At 36.9% G+C, this 22,127-nt stretch overlaps 5 non-coding genes and 2 pseudogenes across 5 annotated transcripts; all 7 read left to right on the top strand.

Moving 5' to 3' along the window:
- The first annotated feature begins 5,267 nt into the window (after positions 1 to 5,267).
- LOC112535938 lies at positions 5,268 to 5,386 on the top strand. The gene has a single exon (XR_003080028.2). It is a non-coding gene; the product is annotated as a 5S ribosomal RNA (ribosomal RNA).
- A 138-nt stretch (positions 5,387 to 5,524) lies between these two features.
- On the top strand, positions 5,525 to 5,643 carry LOC112536016. The gene has a single exon (XR_003080083.2). It is a non-coding gene; the product is annotated as a 5S ribosomal RNA (ribosomal RNA).
- Positions 5,644 to 5,773: 130 nt separating this feature from the next.
- LOC112535909 lies at positions 5,774 to 5,892 on the top strand. The gene has a single exon (XR_003079999.2). It is a non-coding gene; the product is annotated as a 5S ribosomal RNA (ribosomal RNA).
- A 134-nt stretch (positions 5,893 to 6,026) lies between these two features.
- On the top strand, positions 6,027 to 6,145 carry LOC112536002 (annotated as a pseudogene).
- A 136-nt stretch (positions 6,146 to 6,281) lies between these two features.
- LOC112535907 lies at positions 6,282 to 6,397 on the top strand (annotated as a pseudogene).
- Positions 6,398 to 6,548: 151 nt separating this feature from the next.
- LOC112535968 lies at positions 6,549 to 6,667 on the top strand. The gene has a single exon (XR_003080058.2). It is a non-coding gene; the product is annotated as a 5S ribosomal RNA (ribosomal RNA).
- A 15,286-nt stretch (positions 6,668 to 21,953) lies between these two features.
- Positions 21,954 to 22,072, top strand: LOC112535897. The gene has a single exon (XR_003079987.1). It is a non-coding gene; the product is annotated as a 5S ribosomal RNA (ribosomal RNA).
- The last annotated feature ends 55 nt before the right edge of the window (positions 22,073 to 22,127 follow it).

The raw sequence follows: 22,127 nt of genomic DNA, 5'->3' as shown, positions 1-22,127 counted from the left end.
TTGGAAGTAGATGAGGCTAAAGTAGAAGTTATAAGTAAACTATCTCCCTACTTGATTTAGAACATTTAGAAGTTTCTTAGGGCATGTGCAGGGTTCTATAGAAGGTTCATTAAGGACTTTTCTAAGATTGCTAGGCCTTTAACTCAATTGCTAGTAAAAGATATACCTTTTGAATTTGATGATGATTTTTTAAAAGCTTTTGAGTTATTAAAGGAAAAACTAACCACGGCTCCCATCATGGTTTCTCCTGATTGGGAGCTACCCTTTGAGCTTATGTGCGATGCTAGTGATTTTGCAGTTGGAGCTGTTTTAGGCCAACGCAAGGAGAAGAAATTTTAGCCTATTTACTACGCTAGCAAGACACTTACGGATGCCCAATAACACTATACAACCACAGAGAAGGAGCTCCTAGCTGTCGTGTTTGCTTTTGACAAATTCCGTTCCTACCTTGTGTTGTCAAAGACAATTGTTTACACGGATCATTCTACTTTAAGGTATTTATTTTCAAAGCATGATTCTAAGCCAAGATTGATTCGTTGGGTTCTTCTGTTACAGGAATTTGACTTGGAAATTAAGGACAAACGAGGAGCTGAAAATCTTGCAGCAGACCATCTTTCTCGATTAGAGAACCCACACTTGGAGGAGCTTAATGAGAAAGAGATCGATGACTTCTTTCCAGATGAGCACCTATGCTCAATGTAGGTGGCAAATGCTATTCCTTGGTTTTCTGATTATGCAAATTATTTGGCTGCAAAGGTACTTTCAAAGGGTATGACGGGCCAACAAAAGAAGAAATTCTTTGCTGACTTGAAGTATTACATTTGGGACGACCCCTTCTTGTTTAGAATTTATGCAGATCAAATTATCAAGAGGTGTGTATATGGGGAGGAGATCATTCAAATTCTCAAGCATTGTCATGAGGGACCGGTTGGTGGACACCAAGTCGCAAACCATACGGCCAGGAAGGTTATGGATGCTAGTTTTTATTGGCCGACTATCTTCCAAGATGCACGAGCATATGCCCAGGTTTGTGATGCATGCTAACGATCGGGTAATGTTACTTAGGATGAAATGCCCCAACATAGTATCTGAGTGTTGGAAATTTTTGATGTTTGGGGCATTGATTTTATGGGTCCTTTTCCTTCTTCGTATGGATGCAAGTATATAATGGTGGTACGTTGAATATTTTTCTAAATGGCACGAGGCACAAGCCTTGCCTACTAATGATGCTAGGGTAGTTGTGAGGTTCCTTAAGAGACTATTCTCTAGGTTTGGAACACCTCGAGCATTAATTAGTGATAGGGGAACCCATTCTGTAATTCTCAACTTGAGAAAGTGCTTAAAAGATATGGAGTATCTCAACGATTCTCCACGCCTTATCACCCACAAGCAGAGTGGGCAAGTGGGGAGTTACTAATAGGGGGCTTAAGCGCATTTTAGAAATTTGTAAGAGCCGGTGGGAAAGATTAGACTACAAAGCTAGATGATGCTTTATGGGCATTTAGAGCGCTATGGGACTTCTACAGGTTCACTCCCTTTGGAAGCTTGTATGGAAAGGTTGTCATTTACACTGTGGAGCTAGAGCGGGAAAGCATTATGGGCACTTAAATCGTTTAACTTTGATTTGGATATCGTAAGTAGACAAAGGCGTTGGCAAATAAATGAGCTAGGAGGAATTAGCGTCAACAAACCTATGAAATTCAATAATCTATAAGGCGAAGACCAAACAATGGCATGACAAGCGATTGAAAATTTGAAGGAATTTAACGTAGGAGATAGTGTGTTGTTATTTAACTCTCGTCTCCGTTTATTTCCGAAATTTGAAGAGTCGTTGGTCGGGGCCATTTCTGATGTGTAAGTCTTCCCTTATGGTGCGGTTGAAGTGCATCATCCGGAAAGGGAAAGTTCAAGGTTAATGGGCAGAGGTTGAAGCATTACCTTGGAGGGTCACTTGGATGTGGAGGAAGCGTGTGAATTGGGCGCTCCATTTCCGATTCAAAAGAAAGAATAAAGTCTAGCTTATGACTTTAAAAAAGCTTGTTTCTTTTATTTCGTTTTAATTCTTTAGTTTTCATTTTTTTCTTTCCATTTTGGGTATTAATTTTTGTTTGAATTATGTGAACTTAGGTGATTAGGTTTCTGAGTTGGTTTTGCTCCTGCATGTGACACTACTTCCGACCCTCAAAGACCCTCCTCCCTGCAGACCAGCCCGACCACAGTATACGATGATGCACCTCTTTTCACCCCGGAGCTATAGTCAGGGCAGTATTATTTCTTTTTCCTTTTGCATTTCTTATATTTTGTATACTGAGGACAGTGTGTCCTTCAAGTATGGGGTGGTGATATTAATATACACTTGCTTTCATGTTTTATTGTTTTGTATATGAAATTCAGATCCTTTTCTAGTGTATATATCGCATTTCAATTATCCCATCTCAGTTCTTTGTTTATTCTTTATGCAATTTTTTTTTTGTAAAAATTTTGAAATTTTTTCACTTTGTTTTGATGCTTTTACTGTTGACTTGCTTTTGGAAATCCTGTTTATGTCCATGTGATCGGGTAAAACCGATAGTGTTTAGTCTTGCGGAAGAATGTAAGATAATTAGTTTGAGTTTTGTACTAAGTTGCTTTGGTTTATCTAATTCTGTTTTGATGATTTTTGTTTGGAACCCACTCAAAAGCACACTTGTGAGAAATTGAGCCTAAATTGTAAGCATACACTTTATATGCTTGTATTTATTTCTTGTTGAGAGTGCCAATCATTGTCTTTACTTTTAGAACTTGCTCGGTAATGCTTATGAGGGCCACAAGGAGAGTTTAACACTTTGGTATGATAGAGGCACTTAGATTTTTCATTCTAGCCAAATAGCCTTCATTCATTTATTGATTCTGTAGATAACCCCCTCTTTCACCATTTTCTTTTATCATATTTCATTGCCACTTAGTTTTATTCTGCTTTGGGTTATGATTCTGCACATGACTAGTTTTTATTGGGAATATTTGTCTTGGGAATAGCGTTGGAATCTTGCAGTAGCTTACTTCAATCCAAAAGAACATGTTCTTCTCTCATGAAAAAGAAAAGAAAAAGAGACGAAAAAAAAGAGAATAAAAAAGAAGAAAAAAAAAATAATAAGAAGAATAAGAGGGAAGGGTGATGAAAAGAAAGAAAGTAAGTAAGCTAATTGTTTAATTGCTTCTCGGAGTTTACATTTTGACTTGATTCCTATTTCCCACCTTGGACTCATCCATTGTTTACCCCTTGTAATCATTGTGAAGGCGTATGCGAGGTCATGTATTTCATTGCAGAATACCATAGGTTCAACTCTAACCAAATTTACCTACCCCTACCTAATCCTCATTATAACCTTTATAAAGACCTCTTGACATGGTTGTTGACTCTCCAAAAGTGGTAGGAGTAGGATTTAAGAGCAAGCATATAGTAAGGCAATAGTTGATGCATTGAGCGATTAAACACTACCCTTTAAACACTTTGAGTGATTTAGAGTGAATCTGGTGAAGAGTTGGTTCTGAATAATTTTATTGAGACAGTGTTTTGCGAATTATTGGCATCTTGGTTGTGATACTTGAATTGATTGCTTCATTTCTTTCTGTTTGACTTGTGCTTGTTAAGGATATGTGTAGGAGCTCCCTAGCTTGTCTGTCAGTTCAAGTGTTGTTCCTTAGTGGTTTATTTTCCTTATTTTACTTTTGATTGCTTGAGGACAAGCAATGAGCTAAGTGTGGGGTTATTTGATGTGCGTAAAATACATACATCTAAATGGGGTTTTTAAGATTGATTTTATGTATATTTGGATGTGAATTGGTCCCAACACTCACCCTATGTGTCTGTTTGTGTGCATTAGGTCCAAAAGAAGCCAAAGTATGATAAAGGAAAGAATTGGAGCATAATTGGATGTCAAAGCTGCCGAAACAAGCTAAGTATGCCCATGAGGAAGGTCAACACAGTCGTGTTGGATTAAACCAGTAGTGTTCAACCTGACCACAACACTGTGGGATCACAGCAAACATCAAAGAAAGAAAGGTTTTTAGGGAGCACGGCCACAGAGAGTAACACGGGCATCAACACCAGAACGTGTTGGGAACACGAGCATCAACACGGCCATGTTCATGGCAGCTGGTCAAGTTCATTTAAAAAGAAAGAAAAAAGAAAGGGATTGGGTTAGTACGTCAAAACTCATTTTTTCTCATGCAAGGGTTTTCTAAGTTGAAACTCAGAGAAAATGAGACTTGGATCAAGGTTTCACTTCGATTCTCTTCGAAGATCAAAGATTGGCGAGGATTGTGGATTGGTTTCAATCCGAGTAAGAGGAACAAGAATCGATCCAAAATTGGGCACGAGGAATTGGAGCTATTTACTCTCATCCAAGGGTGTATTCGGGTTCTTCTACCTTTACTCATTTTTTATAATTGAATTCTTGTTGGTTGTGATTATGAACATGATTAGCTAAACTTTATCTAGGGATTTTTGTACTTCAATTTTAAATTGAATGTATTGATTGTCAATATTGGTTTGCAATGGAAGTATTTATTGATTTGTTCTACATATCTTGTTGAATGATTTTTGAAATTTGAATGATCTTGACAAAGACGTTTAGGTTTGGATTGTCCTTTGCAACCTAGAATTGAATTCGCCTAGAGATAGGGTGTTCGTTCTACCGGATTGAGAATTTACAACTCTCAATAGTGTTAAATGGTACATAATGCTAATTTGGGTAATTAGAGTTAGGAAGAGATTTCAACCTAATTAATCTAAGTTAAGATGTTAGTGTCCTTGAGAAAGGCATTAATTGTGTAGAGATTTTCCCACAGAAATTGGATTCAATCAATCAATTCCACCCTTAGTTTCCATTCCTTAGAGATAAGAATTCCCAAAGGGTTATTCCTTTACTTGAATTAATCATTCCACAGTATCGTATTGGTTAACGACAATTAGGGTAGCTATTAGTTAATTTAAGAATTATTCATTAACACCAATTATTTTCTGTGATTAGATAACATAGAAGATTGAGTAGATTTAGGTTCACACGTTCTTTGGGGAATACGACACTTGGTACTTGCCGTTAGCTATACTCCACTGATAGGTACACTGCCTTAGGTCATATTCTTGCTTGACTTAGCACCCATCAATTTTTATTTCATTTTAAACTCGCGCGGCTCGTTCTTTTGTACTTTTGGGGATGCGGGGGCTGAGATCCAAAGCATCGGAGGAGGGAGGCGGTCAAATCAGGGGCCAGGGAAGGTATGATAGGTGCGATCATACTAGCACTAATGCACCGGATCCCATCAGAACTCCGAAGTTAATTGTGCTTGGGCGATAGTAGTATTAAAATGGGTGACCTTTTGGGAAGTCCTCGTGTTGCACCCCTAGAATTTTTAATCGGTGATTTTTATTTCATTTTAAACTCGCGCGACTCGTTCTTTTGTACTTTTGGGGATCTTGAGGATCAGGAAAGAAAGCCTTGGAGAGGAAGCGGTCAAATACCGAGACCGAGGAAGGTATGAGGGGTGCAATCATACCAGCACTAATGCACCGGATCCCATCAGAACTCCGAAGTTAAACGTGCTTGGGCGAGAGTAGTACTAAGATGGGTGACCTCTTGGGAAGTCCTCGTGTTGCACCCCTGGAATTTTTAATCGGTGATTTATAATTTATTTTAAACTCAAGTTCTTTTATACTTTTGGGGATGTGGGACGGGGCGGATAGAAAGCCGGGAGAGAAGGCGGTCAAATCACAAGGGCCGGGAAGGTGTGTGAGTGCGATCATACCAGCACTAATGCACTGGATCCCATCAGAACTCTGAAGTTAAACGGGCTTGGGCGAGAGTAGTACTAAGATGGGTGACCTCTTGGAAAGTCCTCGTGTTGCACCCCTGCAATTTTTAATCGGTGATTTTTATTTTATTTTGAACTCGCGCGGCTCGTTTTTTGTACTTTTGGGGATGCGGGATGACGAGATCAGAAAGCAGGAGGGAGAGCGGTCAAATCACGAGGCCAGGGAAGGTATGCGGTGTGATTATCTGACCACTAATGTACAGAATCCTATTAGAACTCCGAAGTTAAACGTGCTTTGGCGAGAGTAGTACTAAGATGGGTGACCTCTTGGGAAGTCCTCGCATTGCACCCCTGGAATTTTTAATCGGTGATTTTAATTTTATTTTAAACTCGCGCGGCTCGTTTTTTTGTACTTTTGGGGATCTTGGAAGGGCTGAGATCAGAAAGCACAGGAGATTAGGGAGGCGGTCAAATCCCAGGGAGGTATGTGGTGCAATTATACGACCTTAATGCAAGATCCCATTAGAACTCCGAAGTTAAACTTGCTTGGGCGAGAGTAGTACTAAGATGGGTGACCTCTTGGGAAGTCCTCGTGTTGCACCCCTGGAATTTTTAATCGGTGATTTTTATTTTATTTTAAACTCGCGCGGCTCGTTCTTTTGTACTTTTGGGGATGCGGGACGGCGAGGGCCTCTCGAGATCCAAGAAAGCGGTGAGGAGGAGGAGGCGGTCAAATCGGGGCCGGGAAGGTATGGTAGTGCGATCATACCAGCACTAATGCACCGGATCCCATAAGAACTTCGAAGTTAAACGTGCTTGGGCGAGAGTAGTACTAAGATGGGTGACCTTTTGGGAAGTCCTCTTGTTGTATACCTGGAATTTTTAATCGGTGATTTTTATTTTATTTTAAACTTGCGCCTTACTTACTATATGCTTGCTCTTAAATCGTACTCCTAACACTTATGGAGAGTCAACAACCATGTCAAGAGGTCTTTATAAGGGTTGTAATGGAGATTAGGTAAGGGTAGGTTAATTTGGTCAGAGTTGAACCTATGGTGTTCTGCAATGAAATACATGACATGCACACAAGTCACAATGATCACAGGGGTAAACAATGGATAGTAGTCTAAGGTGGGAAATAGGAATCAAGTCAAAATGTTTAGCTCACTTACTTTCTTTCTTTTCATCACCTTTCTCTCTTATTCTTCTTTTTATACATTTTTCTTCTTTCTTTTTTTTTTCTTTTTTTTTATAAGGGAAGAACATTCACATATTAGAGTGAATTTCTTTTTGGATTGAAGTAAGCTGCTACAAGATTCCAAAGCTATTCCCAAGATAAAAATTCCCAATGAAAACAACTCATGTGCAAAATCATAACCCAAAGCAGAATAAAACTAAGCGGTAATGGAATATGTTAGAAAATGGTGAAAGAGAGGGTTATCTATAGAATCAATAAACGAATGAAGGCTATTTGGCTAGAATGAAAATCTAAGTGCCTATATCATACCAAAGTGTTAAACTCTCCTTGTGGCCCTCATAAGAATTACCGAGCAAGTTCTAAAAGTAAAGACAGTAATTGGCACTCTCAATAAGAAATAAATACAAGCATATAAAGTGTATGCTTACAATTTAGGCTCAATTTCTCACAAGTGTGCTTTTGAGTAGGTTCCAAACAAAAATCATCAAAACAGAATTAAATAAACCAAAGCAACTTAGTTTAAAACTCAAACTAATTATCTTACATTCTTCCGCAAAACTCAACACTATCGGTTGTTGTAACGCCTGCATTTTCTCATTATCCATGTTATGTGCATTTACATTTAATCATTGGGCATATGATGGTATATCAATGATATTTTTATTTTATGAGAACATATATATATTAATTATAAGTAGAGAATAAGAAGCATGATATTAGATTATTAATTTAGATAAGTTGATTAAGTACTTGGGTTATGTGTATTAAGCCTTAAGACTTAATTGAACCAATAGTTGAAGGTTGGGTAAATAGATTGGACTTAAAAGATACAATTAAAAGTTAGTACCTATATATGGTTAGTAAGAATTAATTTAGGGTGATAAAAATAGTTTAGTAGGTGGTGGCATTAAGAGAGGAATATTGGAAATTGGAACCATGAGTAAGCTCATTTTACCTCTTCATTTCTCTAAAATTCGTACATGGCCAAAAACACAAAATTTGGAATAAGAGAGAGGAGTGGAATACCTAGAAAAACTTAAGATTAAGATAGGATTTTGCCAACTATTGAAGGAGCCAAGCTAAAGCTAAAGGATTTAAGCATATTAGCAACCCAAAAGCTGAAATTGGTAAGTTGTTACTTGAGTGTTATAAATTCGTCATTAGGGTTCTTGATTACAAATTGGAAAAACTTCATTTGATGGTCTCATTGATTAATTAAAGGTCTGATTATCATGAATTAGTAGAGTATTGAATGATTGCATAAAGATTAAGCTTGATTTAAGTTTAAGTATGTTAAGATAGAAAACTGTCAAAATTCCAGCAACCTTGATGTTCTGTATTTTAGGCATAACATGGGTTATATAAGTCCAAATTAAGCTTAATTGGTGTCTATGGAAAGCTTAGAGAGTCCTCTATAACTTTGTAGTTTTGTGATTTTGCTATTTTTGCCGTTTTGGTTGCTTAAATTGAGCAAACAGATTGCTGCTCGGGTACAACTAGCTGTATGACCCTTGCTCAGTAATTTGAAAATAATTAAATCTATAGAAGTCGGAATTGAGTAATTCTTCTTGGAGATGAAACTAGACGCATAAATGGATATGTCAATTTAGTATGAGATTTTTGTATTAAGCCAATTTTTCCCAGCAATAAATATACCTTGGTACTAAATTCTGTCTAGAAAACAGAAATGTTGGAGATTAGTTTTATGCAATTTATTGATGTTAATTTGAGTTAGATTGGTATTTAACTAGATGGGAAATGTTTATAGGATATTAAAACAGTAATTGAGAGTCTTAGAGGAAGAGTTAGACCTATGAATTAGAGAGGGGATGATCTTGTAATGCATTAGAACTCGCATTTACATGAATATTTGTAATATGCATGAAATGTGAATTGATGAATGTGTTGACAGGTACTCAAAGGCACGGAAAGGAAGTTGTGGAGAAAGGAGGTTCTTATATGCTAAAGGAATAAGTATATTTTGAGTAAGTAAATAGTTAATATTTGCTATGTTCATATATTTAATCAAATGTTCATGAAATGGTTGCGTTTGCTTAATATTGTTTATGTTTGAATGACTGAGATGGAAATGATTGGTGTGGAGTGGAACAATTGTTATTGCTGAAATATGATATAAGTGAAATGATTGAATTGTGATGTTAAGTGCATATGTGCATGTGAATGGTGGATTCCCCTATGAAAAAAAGATATATATATATAAAGCCTTGGGAGGCTAAAGCCTAGAGAGGCTATAAAAGTGTATAATGTGAGATGAGGCGGAGCGACTTACGTGTGTGATATGTGAGGATGAGGCGGAGCAGCACATTAAAGGGGATCCTGGCCGTGAGAACTAACCATAATTGTTGAATTGTATTTCTTCTATGATGGTTGTAATGAATTGAGTAGAATGGTATGACTTTATACCTAAACTATGAATATCATGGAAAGTTATGTGATTGGGTGGAAATTGTATTAAGTGTATGTGATATAGATTATGTTGATTATTTATTTACTGGAGGCTCACCCTCTCCAAAATTTTTCTTTTCAGGTTTGTAAATAGTAGTGCATCCGTTGGTTGTATGCGAAGTCTAGCTTTTAGCGATTCACATCAAGTTGGGCCGGTTTTGTGAAGTCTCCTCCCGATGCATTTTTGTATGCAGTTATGTGATATATATGGAAGTATGCCTTATAAGGCATAAGAAGATGTTTGTAATACTTGTTAAATGATGTTTAAGTATAATCATATGTTTATATTTTAATAACCTTGTGTCCGGATTCTTAACAACCTACATATTGACCTATCTACATAGTATATATATTCTGACATGCTTCACGGCTAATGTTTATTGGTTAGTATGTGATGGGGGTGTTACATTTTAGTGGTATCGGGCAGGGATTAGATTCATTGGGAGTAGATTCATGTTGCACATCATTAAGCATATGATATATGTTCTTTGAACTTGACTGAATATTTGCATTTAATATATATAGATGGAGAGACAAGGAGAACCATGGCCCGGATAAGTCATTAGAGTCTGTGCATGGTCATGAAAATGCATCCGAACATGATCAACATGATGAGCATGAGCTACATTCTGAAAATCTGCGCACGATCGAATGCAAAATGTTATGGAGCAGGTTTATGGATTTTCGATGCAGGCGGCTCAATGACAAACAGGCGCCTCGGACTCAACAACAAAAGGTTTGTGATAGATAAGAATTATGAAAGAGTTAGGAAACAAGGTGCTAATGTTTTCAAGGTACTCGATCCTGCCGAGGTGAGGAATGGATTCTGAAATCTGAAGGGTGTTGGATAGATTTAATTGCACATCCGACAAAGGCTTCATATCACAGTATCTTTAATAGAAAAGATGCACTTGATTGGTGGGAAATAGTTTTAAGAAGCAAAGATCGACCAATGACTTTGACTTGGAATGATTTCTTGAGAGAATTTGCTGAGAAGTATACTCCAGAAATTTATAGAGACAGAAAGAAGCTTGAATTTCTTCAGTTGAAACAAAATGATATGTCAGTTGCAGTCTGAAGTTCAATTTGTGAGATTATGTAAGTATGCACCGGAAGAAATAGCCAGCGAAGGCGAAAGGAAGAAATTTGAGATGGGTTTGAGGCTTGACATTCGTGAGAAAATGGCAGTGAAACCTCATAATTACAATGCCTCAATTGAAGCTGCTTTGAGAGCTGAAGAAACATCATTTGAAAGGAATACTATGGAAGCTAAAAAGAAGAAGATCATTGGTGCTTATAGTAATCCTCCAAGACATATTAGTATTTCTTCGTTTAGAGGCTCTAATTCACAGCGGAGTAGTTATCGTGGACGAGGGTTTGGTGGTCGATCTAGTAGATCCTCCATAGTACCTTATAGTAGAGGTGGATACAATTCATCCGGACTTGAGGGAGGACAAGTTTACCCGATGGGGTTTGCTGTTTGTCTCGATACAGCAGGAGACATCTCTTGGAGAATGTTGGGGACCTAGACCGGTAGTATGTTTTACTTGTAGTAGGCCGGGACATTATTCTAGAGATTGTCCTATGAGAAGAAATAATGTTTGGAGAATCTTACACAGTGGGTCGGAGTAGTGTTGGTGAAAATATTCCGGTTAGTTCGAGAGGCGGAGAGAGGAAGAGGTGGCGGAGGAGGTTTAACTATTTCAGCAACACCATCGGAACAAATTGGTCAACCACAAGCCTGAAGCTAGAGTATTTGCTACTACTAGAAATGAAGCATTTGTGGCACTGAAATTATTCTTGGTATACTTTCTATTCATGATTCCGATGCACATGTTCTTATTGATCCACGGATCCATATTTCATTCATATCACATGATTTTGCATCAGCGTGTTCATGCTAATATAGAGGCATTAGGTTATGATATATATGTATCTATGCCTCACGGGGTATTATCACGGTAAATCGATAGTGAGATCATGTCCTGTAGTAGTAGATAGTGTCAAACTACATGTGATTTGGTTGTTATTAATCTTAGAGAGTTTGATGTTATTTTGGGGATGGATTGGTTGTCAAGAAATCATGCTATTGTTGATTGTAAAACGAAGGAAGTGGCTATGGAAATACAAGGAGAAATGAAAATAGTAATGGTGGGTGAAAGGAAGACAATTCCTAATTGTTTGATTTCGTGATGACTGCATGTCGATTAATTAAAAATGGATGTGAAGCATATCTAATTAGTTTTATAGATACTACTAAGGTCGGTCCAGGGGTATTAGACATTCCGATTGGTGGGAGAATTTCCTAACATATTCTTAGATGATTTGCACGGTTTGCCACCAAATCGAGAGGTTGATTTTGAGATTGACATCATCCCCAGTACTGCACCTATTTCCATTGCACCATGTGAATGGCTCCATTAGAATTGAAAGAATTAAAGAAGCAATTAGAAGAGTTACTTGATAAAGGTTTCATCAGGCCAAGTACTTCACCTTGGGGAGCACCCGATTACATTTGTGAAGAAAAGGATGGTAGTATGCGATTATGTATTGATTATAGGCAATTGAATAGGATTCTGAGTGAAGAATAAATATCCATTCTAGAATTGATGATTTGCTTGATCGGTTAAAAGGTGCAACTGTGTTCTCTAAAATTGATTTAAGATCAGTTATTGGCAACTCCGGGTTGAAGAGAAATCTATTGCCAAGACGTGAGAACAAGGTATGGGCACTATGAATTTATTGTGATGCCATTTGGTTTAACAAATGCTCCTGCTATTTTTATGTCAGCGATGAACAACACTTTCCAGCCATATTTAGATCACTTTGTTATTGTGTTCATTGATGATATTCCGATTTACTCTAGAAGCCCGGAAGAGCATGAACAACACTTGAGAATTGTTTCTATGATTTTGAGGGAAAAACAGTTGTATGCAAAATTCAACAAATCACGAGTTTTGGATGGAGGAAATTGCATTCTTAGGGCATATTATTTCTAAACATGGAGTGCAACCGGATTCATCAAAGATTAAAGCAATTATTGAATGGGAACCGCCTAGAAATGTTTCCGAAGTTCAAGTTTTCTTGGGTTAGTACGGCTATTATAGAAGATTTGTAAAAGATTTTTCGGTTATTGCTAAGCCTCTAACAGCTTTGTTAAAGAAGAATGTGCCATTCCGATTGGGCGGAGTTATGTGATCAAAATTTTCAAGAGTTGAAGAAAAGGCTTACTACTACACCGATACTCGCATTGCCATCCGAAATGGAGGTTATGTTGTATATCGATGCTTCTAGGCAAGGACTTGGATGTGTCTTAATGCGGCATGGGAAGGTTATAGCTTATGCTTCCAAGACAATTCGCGACCTCATGAGCTGAATTATCCTACACATGATCTTGAATTAGCATTTATTGTACATGCATTGAAGATATGGCGACATTATTTATCTGAGGAGACATTTCAGATATTCACCGATCATAAGAGTTTGAAATATATCCCTACGCAGGAAGAGTTGAATCACGAGACAACGAAGATGGATTGAGCTTCCGAAGGATTATGATTGCACTATTGATTATCATCCACGGAAAAGCAAATGTTGTTCTTCGATGCTTTAAGTAGGAAGTCAGTGGAAAATTTTTCAAGTATGATTTGCTACAATGTAGAATATTTAGTTGCACTTAGAGCTATGGATGTGAAGTTTTATGTTTATGACAATGATCTGTTAGCCACATTACAAGTAAAGCCTTTGATTGGAGATAAAATTAAAGATGCACGGTGTGAAGATTCTTATTTGCAAAGGATGAAGGGTAGAGTACAAGAAGGAAAGAATACACAATTTGTGTTGAAAGATGATGGTGTGTTATTGAATAGAAATCGTGTATGTGTACCTGATGTAGGAAATTTGAAAGAAATCATGCATGAAGCACTATGCACCTTATGCAATGCATCCTGGAAGTACCAAAATGTACAAAAATTTGAAGCCTTATTATTGGTGGCCGACAATGAAGAAGGATGTGGCGAATTTGTGAGTAAGTGTTTGACATGTCGGCAAGTGAAAGGAGAGCACCGAGGCACTGCAGGTAAACTTCATTCTTTATCTATACCTGTGTGGAAGTGGGATAAGATTACTATGGATTTTGTTATGGGATTGCCGCGTACATTTAACAAGCATGATGCTATTTGGGTAATTGTTGATCGACTTACTAAATGTGCTCATTTCTTACACCGTGAAACAAACAGATTCACTTGATAAACTTGCTGAATTGTATATTTCCGAGATTGTTAGATTGCATGGTGTGCCTATATCTATTGTATCGGATAGGGATCCTAGATTTACTTCTCGTTTCGGGAGAGTTTGCGAGAAAGCATATGGTACTAAGCTTCATTTGATGCGACTTTTCATCCTCAAACGGATGGGCAATCGGAAAGAACTATTCGGACATTAGAAGATATGATGAGGGCTTGCACACTTGAGTTCAAGGAATGGCGGGATGATTACATACCACGGATGGAATTTCGTATAACAACAGTTTTCATTCTAGTATCGGTATGGCTCCTTATGAAGCTTTGTATGGGAGGAAATGTAGAAGTCCGGTTCTTTGGGATGTTGAAGGTTTAAAGGACTTGAAGGTCGAGAATTGGTACAAGAAACAGTGGATAAAATAGAGATAGTTAAAAAGAATTTGAAAGTAGCACAGACGAATAAAAGAGTTATCTTTGATTTGCATCGAAGGGAAATGGAATATATTGTGGGTGATAAAGTTTTCTTGCGGGTATCACCATGGAAAGGAATATTAAGGTTTGGTAAACAAGGGAAATTGAGTCCAGGGTATGTAGGACCTTATGAAATTATTGAAAGAGTTGGACCATTGGCTTATAGGTTAGCATTACCTATGAGTTGTCTTCTATTCATGATGTTTTCACGTTTCTATGTTGAGGCGATATAGATCAAATCCTAGTCATATCATTCCGAGGCCGGAGATAGAAATCACGGAAAAGTTGACATATGTGGAAGAACCGATAGAAATTCTTGATCGAAGGGTTAAGAAATTGAGAAATAAAGACATTCCTATGGTCAAAATTAAGTGGAGTCATCATTCACCAAGAGAAGCAACTTGGGAAGTAGAAGAGCATATGAGGCAGTATCACTTATTCCATAGTAATGTTGGTGAGTTGTTAAAATTTCGGGGACGAAATTTCTTAAGGAAGGGAGAGTTATAGCACTGCATTTTCTCATCATCCATGTTATGTGCATTTACATTTAATCATTGGGCATATGATGGTATATCAATGATATTTTTATTTTATGAGAACATATATATATTAATTATAAGTAGAGAATAAGAAGCATGATATTAGATTATTAATTTAGATAAGTTGATTAAGTACTTGGGTTATGTGTATTAAGCCTTAAGACTTAATTGAACCAATAGTTGAAGGTTGGGTAAATAGATTGGACTTAAAAGATACAATTAAAAGTTAGTACCTATATATGGTTAGTAAGAATTAATTTAGGGTGATAAAAATAGTTTAGTAGGTGGTGGCATTAAGAGAGGAATATTGGAAATTAGAACCATGAGTAAGCTCATTTTACCTCTTCATTTCTCTAAAATTCGTACATGGCCAAAAACACAAAATTTGGAATAAGAGAGAGGAGTGGAATACCTAGAAAAACTTAAGATTAAGATAGGATTTTGCCAACTATTGAAGGAGCCAAGCTAAAGCTAAAGGATTTAAGCATATTAGCAACCCAAAAGCTGAAATTGGTAAGTTGTTACTTGAGTGTTATAAATTCGTCATTAGGGTTCTTGATTACAAATTGGAAAAACTTCATTTGATGGTCTCATTGATTAATTAAAGGTCTGATTATCATGAATTAGTAGAGTATTGAATGATTGCATAAAGATTAAGCTTGATTTAAGTTTAAGTATGTTAAGATAGAAAACTGTCAAAATTCCAGCAACCTTGATGTTCTGTATTTTAGGCATAACATGGGTTATATAAGTCCAAATTAAGCTTAATTGGTGTCTATGGAAAGTTTAGAGAGTCCTCTATAACTTTGTAGTTTTGTGATTTTGCTATTTTTGCCGTTTTGGTTGCTTAAATTGAGCAAACAGATTGCTGCTCGGGTACAACTAGCTGTATGACCCTTGCTCAGTAATTTGAAAATAATTAAATCTATAGAAGTCGAATTGAGTAATTCTTCTTGGAGATGAAACTAGAGCATAAATGGATATGTCAATTTAGTATGAGATTTTTGTATTAAGCCAATTTTTCCCAGCAATAAATATACCTTGGTACTAAATTCTGTCTAGAAAACAGAAATGTTGGAGATTAGTTTTATGCAATTTATTGATGTTAATTTGAGTTAGATTGGTATTTAACTAGATGGGAAATGTTTATAGGATATTAAAACAGTAATTGAGAGTCTTAGAGGAAGAGTTAGACCTATGAATTAGAGAGGGGATGATCTTGTAATGCATTAGAACTCGCATTTACATGAATATTTGTAATATGCATGAAATGTGAATTGATGAATGTGTTGACAGGGTACTCAAAGGCCTGGAAAGGAAGTTGTGGAGAAAGGAGGTTCTTATATGCTAAAGGAATAAGTATATTTTGAGTAAGTAAATAGTTAATATTTGCTATGTTCATATATTTAATCAAATGTTCCATGAAATGGTTGCGTTTGCTTAATATTGTTTATGTTTGAATGGTGAGATGGAAATGATTGGTGTGGAGTGGAACAATTGTTATTGCTGAAATATGATATAAGTGAAATGATTGAATTGTGATGTTAAGTGCATATGTGCATGTGAATGGTGGATTCCCCTATAAAAGAAAGATATATATATAAAGCCTTGGGAGGCTAAAGCCTAGAGAGGCTATAAAAGTGTATAATGTGAGATGAGGCGGAGCAGCTTACGTGTGTGATATGTGAGGATGAGGCGGAGCAGCACATTAAAGGGGATCCACAAGCCGTGAGAACTAACCATAATTGTTGAATTGTATTTCTTCTATGATGGTTGTAATGAATTGAGTAGAATGGTATGACTTTATACCTAAACTATGAATATCATGGAAAGTTATGTGATTGGGTGGAAATTGTATTAAGTGTATGTGATATAGATTATGTTGATTATTTATTTACTGAGCTGGAGGCTCACCCCTCTCCAAAATTTTTCTTTTCAGGTTTGTAAATAGTAGTGCATCCGTTGGTTGTATGCGAAGTCTAGCTTTTAGCAGTTCTGTCAAGTTGGGCCAGTTTTGTGAAGTCTCCTCCTGATGCATTTTTGTATGCAGTTATGTGATATATATGGAAGTATGCCTTATAAGGCATAAGAAGATGTTTGTAATACTTGTTAAATGATGTTTAAGTATAATCATATGTTTATATTTTAATAACCTTGTGTCTGGATTCTTAACAACCTACATATTGACCTATCTACCTGTAGTATATATTCTACGACGCTTGTATGCTTCCTGGCTAATGTTTATTGGTTAGTATGTGATGGGGGTGTTACAGTTTTACCCGATCACATGGACATAAACAGGATTTCAAAAGCAAGTCAACAGTAAGAGCATCGAAACAAAATGAAAAGTTTTCAAAATTTTACAAAGAATTGCACAAAGAATAAACAAATAACTAAGATAGGATAAATATCACCCACCCCACACTTGAAGGACACACTGTCCTCAGTGTACAAAATATAAGAAATGAAAAAGGAAAAAGAACTAATACTGCCCTGACTATAGCTCCGGAGTGAAAAGAGGTGCATCATTAGGGATATCAGGGCGCTGGCTAGTTTGTGGTAGAGGAGTGGCTATAAATAATAAAATAAGAAATTAAAATCGAAACTGAAAAAAAAAAAAAATTTGAAAACTAAAACTAATAAAATGTTTCAAAATGAAAGGGTAAGAAAAAACAAAAAAATAAAAAATAAAAAAAATAAAATTTGGGGTGCCTCCTAAAAGCGCTTCTTTTTGATGTGATGAGTCTTCTTAGCTGGACTCATGGTAAAAAGTAAACGATGGGGATTGACGACCATCCATCCTTCTTCCAGGCAAATGGCTTCAAATATCCGCTTAAAGGGATAATCGTCGACTTCCTCTTCCCGACTGTCAAGCAAGCTGCCAGTATGATGGGCAAAACTCGCTCCTCGTATAATTGAACGTAGTCATGATGCTCTAGGGGCTCTTCCAATTTGAAAGCTGGAGTTTCAACAATTGGAAGGATCGATGGTTGCGCAATCTCTTCAAGAGTGTCGATGGTTTTCTTCAGTCCCTGGCCTGGTTCACTTACTAGAAGAAACTCGAGCTCCTCTAAGACTTCTTCATTGGATAACTCGTGCTCATCTTCCATCATCGAAGGGACTTGTGGAAAATCTACCAACAATTCCTCTAACTGCAACTCAGCATCATTAACTGTACATTCCTGTTGATAGTCTTTCAGAGGAATTATGTTCGCCTCTTCCTTTTCTGGTTCCATCTCCATGTTCAAGAAATCATCCTACACAGAAGCATCATCATCAAACATATTAGATAAACCAGAAAAATTCTCACTTGAATGCAAAGTGATGGCGCTCAAGTGTTCCTCGAATTCAGTAGTGTTTGATGGAGTTCCCAATTGCTCTTCAGCTAGTAACTTGAAGATCAAGCCTACTTGATGCTCTATGTTCTTAATTGAGGCTTGTTGACTTTCGAGTACCCTCTCTGTTTATTGGAATCTATCATCAAGACTTGTAATGAACCTCATCATCAGCTCCTTTGACACTAACTCTTCACCTTGAGTTGATGGTGCAAGATTAGGCTTGCTGAAATTCTAGTGGTTCTTGGCCATCTAAGCTCCATCCAAAGGGTGAATGAATGCTCAACTCTTGATTATAGGTGCTTCCATACGAGTCATTTGGCCAACTTCCCGTATAATTCACCTGTTCATAGTTATAAGAACAATGAGCAACATCACTATAAAATGGACAATCATTACTCAAATGTAAACCACAACAAAATTCACAAAAGACTTAAGATGAAAGGATAGGAGTGGAGAGTTGATCGGTAGCCTTGCAAAATGATTCCACTCGAGCTTCTAAAGATGCATGGGTATCCCAATTTTTAGCACTCTCTTGGTTCCTAATCCCATTTTCCAATGCATCATACAAAGAGTTTGAGTTTAGCATTGAACCTCCTTATCATTCACTATCTGAATCATAAACTTAAACTAAATAAATATGTACAAATAAAATAAAATAAATAAACAAATAAAAATAAAAATCATAAAATAAGAAGAAAGAAAAAAATGGCTAAATTAACAAAATGCAAATTTCACTCTAGTTTTCAAACAATTTCCCCGGCAACGGCGCCAAAAACTTGATGTGTGCTACTTGTGTTAGCTACAATCTAAGGCAGTGTACCTATCGATGCAGTCTAGCACTAATGGCGAGTATCAAGGTCGTATTCATCAGGAAAGTGAAAGCCCAGAGTTACTACTTTGTTCTTTGTTATATTAACCTAAAATGAGTGATGAATACTTTCTAAACTAACTAATAGCTACAATCTAAGTTCTAAGGGAGATACAAGAGTAATTGATAACTAAAATAACTAAGGCAAGAGAGCAAACCCAAAGGGAACCTAAACTAGTTGGCAATCAAACAACAAATAAAGGATTGTTGAGTCTAATTATGCTACCCATGGACGAATTCTTAACCGAATTCGGTTTCTCTCTCGAGATAACCGAATTCCTAAATCTAATAACCTAAAGTTGGAATCTCTTCCTAACGATTGATTCTTAAATTAGCATAAAGCTTTAATCCACCTCTATTAAGCTTTGTTAATTCTTAATCTGACTAGTTAATTATCCTTATCTCTAAGCGATTATTAACCAGTTCTTGCTATTCAAAATTCTAATTGCCAAATGGACTTCTCAATCACACAAAGCAATCTAAACACACAATTCACAATGTCTCATGAATAATGCATTATCTTATTAATACTGAAAGCAAGAAGAATACAAAACTAACCCAAACAATCTAACAATATAATACTAAGCCAACATAGTAAAGATATCCCAATAGATTTAATCAATCTAGCTAATCATGTTCATTATCAAAATCCACAAGAATTCAATTACAACAATGAGTAAAGGTAGAGAAAACCTGATTACACCCTTGGATGAGAGTAAACAGCCCCAAATCCTTTTGCTCCAATTGAATCGATTCTTGTTCCTCTTGCTCAATTTGAAAACCAATCAATGAACCTCGCCCAATCTTCAATCTTTGAAGGGAATCTGCTTGAAACCTTGATCCAAGTCTCCTTTTTCCCTTGGTTGCAGCTCAGAAAACCCTTAGAGAGAGAAAAATTAGGGTTTGGGACGATCTCCCCCTCTCTCCTTATTTCTTTCCTCTCTTCCTTCTTTTAACTAATTCCCCCTGTCGCCGCCAACACGGCCATGTGGCCGTGTTGGGAACACGGTTTGGTGTTCCTGGCCGTGTTACTCTCTGTGGCCGTGATCCCTAAGAACTTATTTTTCTTTGATGTTTGATGACACCCAACACGGCCGTGTTGGTGGCCGTGTTGGTAACACGGCCAGTGTTTGAATCCAACACGGCCGTGTTAACCTTCAGCATGGGCATACTTAGCTCGTTTCGGCAGCTTTGACGTCCAATTATGCTCCAATTCTTTCCTTTATCATCCTTTGACATCTTTTCGACCTAATTCACACAAACATACGTATAGGGTGAGTGTTGGGACCAATTCACATCCAAATATACATAAATTCTGCCTTAAAATCCTTATTTAGATGCGTGTATTCTACGCACATCAAATAACCCCACACTTAGCTCATTGCTTGTCCTCAAGCAATCAAAAGTAAAATAAGGAAAATAAACCACTAAGGAACAACACTTAAACTGACAGACAAGCTAGAGAGCTCATGCACATATCCTTAACAAGCGTAAGTCAAACAAAAAGAAACGAAGCAATCAATTCAAGTATCACAACCAAGATGCCTATAATTCACAAAATACTGTCTCAACAAAATTATCCAAAACCAACTCCTCACCAGATTCACTCTAAATCACTCAAAGTGTTTAAAGGGTAGTGTTTAATCGCTCAATGCATCAACTACTGCCTTACTTACTATATGCTTGCTCTTAAATCGTACTCCTAACACTTATGGAGAGTCAACAACCATGTCAAGAGGTCTTTATAAGGGTTGTAATGGGGATTAGGTAAGGGTAGGTAAATTTGGTCAGAGTTGAACCTATGGTGTTCTGCAATAAAATACATGACATGCACACAAGTCACAATGATCATAAGGGGTAAACAATAGATAGTAGTCCAAGGTGGGAAATAGGAATCAAGTCAAAATATTTAGCTCACTTACTTTCTTTCTTTTCATCACCTTTCCCTCTTATTCTTCTTTTTATATATTTTTCTTCTTCTTTTTTTCTTTTTTTCTTTTTTTTCATAAGGGAAGAACATTCATATAATAGAGTGAATTTCTTTTTGGATTGAAGTAAGCTGCTACAAGATTCCAAAGCTATTCCCAAGATAAAAATTCCCAATAAAAACAACTCATGTGCAAAATCATAACCCAAAGCAGAATAAAACTAAGCGGTAATGGAATATGATAGAAAATGGTGAAATAGAGGGTTATCTAATGAATCAATAAACGAATGAAGGCTATTTGGCTAGAATGAAAACCTAAGTGCCTCTATCATATCAAAGTGTTAAACTCTCCTTGTGGCCCTCATAAGCATTACCGAGCAAGTTCTAAAAGCAAAGACAGTAATTGGCACTCTCAACAAGAAATAAATACAAGCATATAAAGTGTATGCTTACAATTTAGGCTCAATTTCTCACAAGTGTGCTTTTGAGTAGGTTCCAAACAAAAATCATCAAAACAAAATTAAATAAACCAAAGCAACTTAGTGCAAAACTCAAACTAATTATCTTCCATTCTTTCGCAAGACTCAACAGTATCGGTTTTACCCGATCACATGGACATAAATAGGATTTCAAAATCAAGTCAACAATAAGAGCATCGAAACAAAGTGAAAAATTTTCAAAATTTTATAAAAAATTGCACAAAGAATAAACAAATAACTGAGATAGGATAAATATCACCCACCCCACACTTGAAGGACACACTGTCCCCAGTGTACAAAATATAAGAAATGCAAAAGGAAAATGAACTAATACTGCCCTGACTATGGCTCTAAAGTGAAAAGAGGTGCATCATCAGGTATATCACGGCGCTAGCTGGTCTGTGGTGGAGGAGTGGCTGCAACTAATAAAAGAGGTGCATCATTAGGGATATCAGGGCGCTGGCTAGTCTGTGGGAAGTCCTCGTGTTGCACCCCTGAAATTTTTAATCAGTGATTTTTATTTTAATTTAAACTCGCGCGTCTCGTTCTTTTGGACTTTTGGAGATCGGATGAGAGATGAGAAAGCAGGAGGAGGAGGAGGCGGTCAAATACCGAGATCGGGAAAGGTATTACAGGTGCAATCATACCAGCACTAATGCACCGAATCCCATCAGAACTCCGAAGTTAAACGTGCTTGGGCGAGAGTTGTACTAAGATGGGTAACCTCTTGGGAAGTCCTCGTGTTGCACCCCTGAAATTTTTAATCGGTGATTTTTATTTTATTTTAAACTTGCGCGGATCGTCCTT

This window comes from Ricinus communis, chromosome 1 (assembly GCF_019578655.1).
Source record: "Ricinus communis isolate WT05 ecotype wild-type chromosome 1, ASM1957865v1, whole genome shotgun sequence".
Lineage (NCBI taxonomy): Eukaryota > Viridiplantae > Streptophyta > Magnoliopsida > Malpighiales > Euphorbiaceae > Ricinus > Ricinus communis.
The sequence above is the reverse complement of the archived record's forward strand: the minus strand, read 5'-3'. Positions and strand labels throughout refer to the sequence as shown.